Source organism: Toxorhynchites rutilus, chromosome 2 (assembly GCF_029784135.1).
Source record: "Toxorhynchites rutilus septentrionalis strain SRP chromosome 2, ASM2978413v1, whole genome shotgun sequence".
Classification (NCBI taxonomy): Eukaryota; Metazoa; Arthropoda; class Insecta; order Diptera; family Culicidae; genus Toxorhynchites; species Toxorhynchites rutilus.
In genome coordinates, this window is record NC_073745.1 from 56,250,310 (window position 1) to 56,258,166 (window position 7,857).

General features: G+C 35.1%; 1 long non-coding RNA gene across 1 annotated transcript; it reads left to right on the forward strand.

The window, feature by feature from the left end:
• The first annotated feature begins 4,145 nt into the window (after window positions 1–4,145).
• LOC129771919 (uncharacterized) lies at window positions 4,146–5,129 on the forward strand. Its single transcript, XR_008742502.1, has 4 exons — window positions 4,146–4,208; window positions 4,285–4,712; window positions 4,767–4,966; window positions 5,034–5,129. It is a non-coding gene; the product is annotated as an uncharacterized LOC129771919 (long non-coding RNA).
• Window positions 5,130–7,857: the final 2,728 nt, after the last annotated feature.

Below are 7,857 nucleotides of genomic sequence, written 5' to 3' on the forward strand. Positions count from 1 at the left end.
AATGCTTACAACTCGTACATTTCTTACTGGATCGGAAAGATGTTTGCATCAATTGATACGTAATATTTCTACGCTTCTATCGCAATTAATAAAATGTTATTTTTCATTAGATAATCAATTGATTAACTGTAAAATGTTAAGCGTTATTGAAACGCCCTAACTAGCTCGTTTTGATTTGCCCGATTTACGGTTTTCCCAACACAGCCATCAAAACCAAGCAGCCTTGGGGAAATCGGCATTGCAAACACATGAAAGTATGGGGACTTTTGTTCGCACCGAAATGTGTTCCCTAACACAGACTTCAAAACCAAGCAGCGTTAGAGAAATCGGCATTGCAAATACATGAAAGTCGGGGGCATTTTCGTTCCGACTGAAATGTGTTTCCCTAACACAAACTTCAGAACCAGGGTGTCTGAGGAAATTGGCATTGCAAATGCAGGTCAGACCTAACAGAGACATTAAAATCAAGATGTCATCATACCAAACGTAAAAGGACTGTCATTAAATTTACTTGTAACGAAGAAAAATCTATTGGATGAATTGACCTTACAAGGCATTATACAATCTTTTTACTCACAGAGTAAATATATTAAATTCAATTGAATTCGGAAATTTTTTCATTCAATCAAAATTTTAATCAACACAAACAAATGATTACTAAGATAAGGTAGTCCCACGTCAACCTTGCGGTTATATCATAGATATAACCCACCATTTTTTTTTTAATTTGGGACAATACCACAAAATGTAGACACTTAATATTTACGAATAATAAAAAAAACATTTTGAAATAGGAAAACGACCGAAATGTAATTCTATAAACAAAACAAAACAATTCTTCTAAAATATTACTTATGTGTACATGTGCACAAAACGTCGATAGACACACCTAGCATTATCCTTTACAATTTCTACAGAATTCCAACGCTATATATAATATTCTCCAAAGGTATATCGTCTGCAAGAGACGAATGAACTCTCTGAGTTTAAAGTCTCTTTAATTCAATACCGTTACCGTATATCGTCCATCATTCTTTGTGTGGACACCGACTGGACAACATCGTTGCTGGACGGGCTGGACGGCGAGGGATCGAGTGCCTTTCTCAAGGCAAGAGGGCGGAGGTGGTAGCGCTGGAGTAGAATAGAGTAGAGTTTTCAAAGGGCCTTTCTCAAGGCTAGAGACGAATGAACTGCAAAAGTTTAAAGTCTCTATAATACAATACCTACCTACCTATATCGTCAATAGTATTCACGCCTTCGCCGGCCGTCTCTTTGCACATGGTACTATCGAATAACGACAGGGGCGCGGTTTCCTCGGAAATCTGACCGGAATTATCCAATGTCAGGCTATCTGTCGGAATTTTTGAAATCATTATTATAATATACGGTACCAAGCTAAAGGTGACGTATTTACCTAGTACAGGGGTTCAAATGGTGCTCCGCGTGAAATTTGGGCTCCGCGAAGTTATAGCAAATGCTCCCACTTGAAAACCCAAGTGCTCCCAAAACAATTTGGCTCCATCATATATTATTGCTATAAAAAGTGCTCTGCAATTAAAAAAAAAATCTGAAAACCCCCGATCTAGTATATTTATTTCGGCTCGCTGATAACAAGAAACAGCAACAATTGCAGTGAACTTGGAAAAGGCATTTCCCGCGGAATCACAGTACAAGGTCTCAACTTTCGTATACTTCCTTGACCAGTCCAGCAGTTTTCCAAGACGATGCTTCAGGAGGACCTGCATACTGATAGTATTTTCAAACATCGAACGGATATTCATTATATACAAAATATACCAAAGTAGGAAATTAGTTACATCTCGTTCGTTTACAGAACAACTGCGTCAACTTTGTAAGCACTATTTTGTATTACCACTGATAAACATTGAAACTCAACGAACGCAGAAATCAAGCGTCAATAGTATTTTAACGAAAAAATTGCCAATACATATCGCGCGCGACTCGACATGCTGAGCAAGGCGCCTAGAAGTATATCCTAAGGTGGGCCAACTTGCTAAAACCACTCTTCAGCCATCTTGGAAGTACTACTGTGTTTTGTTACACAATACGCTAGTGCCGAAGCTCGCTCGTGATCAGTCTATCTCTTTCACGCTACAGGCAAATAATTCCCCTTCTGCTTTCTTCCGTACTGTTTTCATATACCGCTCCCCTAACCAACTTAGTGTCGAAACGGCCTCACCTTAAAACATTCTTCTAGGCGCCTTGATGCTAAGTTGATTCGAAAAAGTTGGTACACTAGAAGAAAACATTCGTAACCAGAGCCACCAAATCTTTAGTAAACGAAACATTGGTAGAATGACAAGTTTGCGGTTATACCTCGATGATTCGGTATTTCAATGCCAACTATTCGGACTCATTCCATGAATCATTTGCTTGGTGCGTTAGTTTGCTGAATCAAACGCTACCTCAAAGATTAGGAGGAATACTTGGTTGCTCGTAAATAATGTAGTTGTCAAACATATGGAAATGTAGTTTTATTTCCTCTTTCTATAAATTACTCTAGAGATAAAGCATGACTATCATGAGTTTAATAATCGATATCTCGCATACTCTTGTACTCAGCTCTGTCTTACTCGTTTGAAAAGTGAGAAGAATTTAGTATTGGTCAACGTTAGAATCATTTCTTAAGAACCGTTTCTACAATTTTGATGAATAATAATATCTTCTATATCTCAGATTAAACCCGAATTTATCCATCTCATGATCAGTATAATCTATGCTACTTCCATATGGGATTCTGAAGTGTAATTTGATATACGGGACATGATATTTGATATAATTATTAAAACAGAAACTGGGCTGTAGCGTCGGTCAGAAGCATAATTTTCATATGGAACATCTGATGAGTTTTAAGGAATTTGCCAAAAGCAGAAAATGATTCAGATTTTCTTTAGACAGATATCAAAATTACGAAAAAGGTCTAGAGAATAATTTAAAAATTATTAATTTAAAAGCTTTGCAATGACAGATTATTTTTTCTTATTTGAAACTTAAATATTCTTTCATTCAAAGTATGTCTTCAAAACAATATCGTTGAAAATATCTATTACGTAAAAACAAAAGATCAATGGCCTTATCCGATGTTACTATCGTCCTAATTCGGGTCTTGTCCACCAATTGCGAATGTTTGAATTACAAAAACCAGCTCTGCAATGTTGTAAAACATTACAGTTATTATTTTATATTCAAAATATCAACAAATCAATTCTATACATAATCAATCATAATTATCGTTTTGGACCAGTGGCCTCCATTGCCATTTTATGGGGTTGCAACTCTCTGTTAGTATAATCCTTAAAATAGAAACAAAAATTTGTATTCATTTAAGGCATTCGAAATTAGACCTTTCACCATGTTTCAATCGGTCTACGGGAGCTACATTTTTTGTCCTCAATCATATCCCATAACGCATTTATCGAATCCAAATAAACAAATTCACGTTCTCTGGATACGTCAGGATTTCGTTCTAAGAATGCCACCAAGCGGGTAAATTTCTGTTTGTTTATCTTTTCTTTCTCTAAAAGACAAGATTCAAAATGTTAGCAAAAAAGCTAAATAAATCCGAAATTAAACTTACTCCATTCCGCGTGACTAGCTTCCACCATCTAAAACACAAGTGATAAATATACTTGTTTTCCCCGTGACGTGACAGTATCGTGGTATTCATAATAACGCCGAGTTCATCAAAGTTGTCACGACGGATGAACTCTTCCGGATTCTACACACACGGTGACAGCCGTAATAACGTTGTATACAATTCACTTCCTTTTCGCCGTGAAGTGACGTTCGTGATCAGGCCCTTGATTCGATGTATTGAATGTGGCAAACATTTCATCATAGTTAACATCTCTTCTTTCTTTCAGATTTTGTCATCGAACTGTTTCGTAAACAAAAAGTGCTGCTCAATTTCCATTTGTTCTGAAGCTGTTCCCAGAGAAGCTTGGCCGTAATGTTGCTTTGAACCCAAGTTAGAATATGGACAACAAATACAATGTAGATATTATGTAATAATGACAGCTCAGGATGGGATGCAACAATTAATTTGTGTATCTTGATGCAAAACATGGCAAACTTCATTGAGTAGAATATAAATAGGAAACCAAGTGGAAGTGGATCCGGAGAACATTTATTTACCGAAGCGATGCAACGAAGCTAAACATGATATATAACAAATCATCAAGCTAAAGGTAAATCTGGATGAATTCAGCAACTTAGAGGTCAAACTATCGAAGTGTGTTTTCTTGGTGGTTCTACTCGCTACAGAAAAGACGCTGCTTGCACGACTCTTTATTGGGGAAGAAGGTGTTTCATTTTTCATACCAGTGAACCAGAATTGGCTGGATGTTCGAAGTGTCAGGAATTTGTCTAATATCTTTAATTGTTGCTTCAAGACGGATGAAATAAACTAGTGTCGAACTAATTGTCCAATAGATGCTGCAAAGGAACGCGCCCCATGTATGATATTTCAAAATGACCAACCGGTTCCTCCCGGAAATCGATGGCTCCTAGCAGAACGAATGTGTTATTGTGCAGGGGTTAACAAATTGATGAGACGACTTGAAACATGCTTTTCGGAAACCTTGTTATTCAAGGACTACGTGAATAGCTTGACCAATGAAAACAAAATTGATCATGTAGTGTACAAGTGGATTCACTTGAGCTGATATAAATAACATAGTCGATCTGTTAAGGTAAACAAATCGTATGCTTCATGCAATAGACTTATTTTAATCGTCCATTTACAGAGCCGATATTGATGGAGCAGAAGTGGTTTCGATAAATAATTTGGAGAAAGCTTGATATAAGGTTATAACGATATATACGAGATAAAGGAATCGCACAATCATGTCATGCGGGCCATCGCTGGACAATACCGCGAAAATCAAACAGGAGGAAGGCTATCAAGTCACCAATCAGCACCTGTGGTTCAAAATATAATCCAAATGTAAGTATAACTTTAAACTTTAAACATACAAAATCTAGCTAGTGAATCGACATAGAAACTCCAACAGTTGATGATACGAAGGAATTGAAGTATGGACATCACATCAACGCAATGTTATTGTCGTTAAATCTATAAGGGAGATCACGATCGAAGCAATCGAAGAGGTGTGTCCCACAAAACAATCCAATATATATATATATATATATATATATATATATATATATATATATATATATATATATATATATATATATATATATATATATATATATATATATATATATATATATATATATATATATATATATATATATATATATATATATATATGTATATATATATGAAAATAATTGAAGAAATGAGTAGCAAATTTCCGAAGACTACGCGAATCCCTTCGCCCATCGATTATGAAACTACTGGCACAATAGCATTAACCAGGTTACATTTCTAACGTAGATTCCAATGAAACCAAATCACTTTTTTTAATTTTACTTCTATGTTTGGACGGATTGGACCATGGGTTTGGATTGGATACGCACCATTCGTTGCACAAATGCTGCGCAGCCCAATTTTTGCACTAAACAAACTCTTCAGACAATCTACCAATTACTCAGCAGTAAAATCCTTCGAACGTGAAAACTAATCCACTCTCAAATTATGACTCCAAAGAAAAGAAGAGTCTCGGACCGCCGCCATCCAGTACCTTCGCATTAAGTTTTTTTAGGTTAAACAATGACATTTTGTGTGTTCAAAATTTATTTGGTGGAAGTAAATCAATAAAACAAACTTTTTTCATCGCCATTATTACAAAAACTGAAAATACAACAAAAACAATATGGGTGTAACCCGATATAAATAAATAATACTTTCAGGCCAACGTTGGATCGAATTCGAGCCGACATTCTACTACATATTTTGACATTAATATTTACTAATGTTCACGCGTAGAATGTACGAATAATTAGTACGGTAAAAAATGACTAACGAATTGGTACTATTTACTAAAAAGTTAGTAATATGTATTAATAATTCCTCTCAGTGTATAAATCATTATAAACATGGTACAATGGAAGAGAACATTAGTAAATGCAGCTACCAAATCTTTAGTAATCGAAACATTGGTAAAATGCACACATTGTTTGTACATATTACCAAAGTCTTGTAAAACTGATTTTAAATTCAATGTACATCCCTACCAACGTTTCGTAAATTTTACTTCATAGCATTAGTAACCTTGAGTATTTTCATGCTTAGCAACTGTGTGTGTTCATTCGCTATTTCTTTAGTGGAAGTGGAGCGATTCGGAGGTAAACATTTTGTTTCTCTTGATTCATTGTACCTAAATATTTATTTTATTTTGTACAAATACCACTATTCCACGTGTTGCTAGCGGTTGTTACAACGTAAGCCACATCAAGGAGAGCGGAGAGCGTACGACATGCATAATCGAGGAATGATGTTTCGATGTCTCGTCCGACTGCGTAGGTGAATAAGTGGGTATATGAAAAGCGCTGATGGCCCAACTGCTGCTCACAACAAACTTCAACGAAAACGAAAAACTGCAAAGGTTTGTGTGAATATTCGTATTAGAATATTAATAAGAATAAAATTATTTGAACACAGCTTTCGATTTGAAAATTTATTATTCGATAAATATCGTTATTACTGTTTTTATCCCTTTACAAATGAGGGCCAACATCTTCATTGATATTGCCCCGAAATTGAGCCAACATTGGATTTACAAACCGTGGTTTTGTTTGAAATTTATGTCTATCAATTTGTTTTGGTAGAATGTACTAATAATTAGTAGGGTCGAAAATGACTAGCGAGTTGGTAATATTTACCAAAAAATTCGTCGTATTTACTAACTATTCCTCTCAGTGTATGATTTATCAAACATGATCAAAATTGAATATGAAAAAATCACCTGGCATCCCTGCTCTGAACTGCCTGAAGCTGAGCTCAAGTTTATTTTGATGCGATCAACATCGAGATGAAGAATAGATGGTGGGAAGATTCACGGGTTTTGGTTGTGTTAAATTTTGATTGTGTTAGTAGCCAGGAAGATAGGAAGTTCACATACCAGGCATACTAGTCAGTTACTCAAATGGTACAAAATTGAATGTGTCATCGAATAACGTTGAAAGAGGATATACAAAAGCTAATTACAAATTTCCAATTCATATTTTTCGCATTATGGAAAAAATCAGAACATATCATGAACTAAAATGTTTAATTTTTTCTTTGATTTCAGAAATAGTATTCTAATGTCTACTATGTATGGATTAAAGAGTAACTTCATGGAAGTTTGACTTTTGTCAGCAATTGTAATTATTTTTTCACAATTAGGGTGCTGAAAACTTCAGTCGTCTAAAACTAAGACGCAAGCGGAAAACTTTTTGTCTCAATCTAAGTTATACGGAGTCAATTAAATTTATTTTTCAAGTTCATTTTACATGAAATAACTTGCAACCTTTTTTCCATGCTCTGTCAAATGTTTATCCGTCAAAGGAACAAAAGATTGTGTAACTCTGACTTTGTTCGTTGACGTTTTTGGTCGACGTAACGAGAAGTAAAATTGGATTAAAATTAAGTTTAGAACACTTCAAAAATATTGAAATTTCAGTTTCTGTTAGAATGTCGGGACCTTATGATTTTGAACGCTAGCATTGATTTAGGGAAAAAAATAGATCGTTCATTTCATTTGCTTATTTTTACTTCTAATAACAACACTTTTCCTATGTAGTGGGCTATTATAAGAAAAGTAACATACATAAACAAAATCTGTGACGTCACAGATTTAAAAAATCTTCCCACCTTTCATTTTCCATCTCGGATCAACATGTATTGATTCGCATCGAGACAATTTGGTTCAGTATGTGTGATGTAAA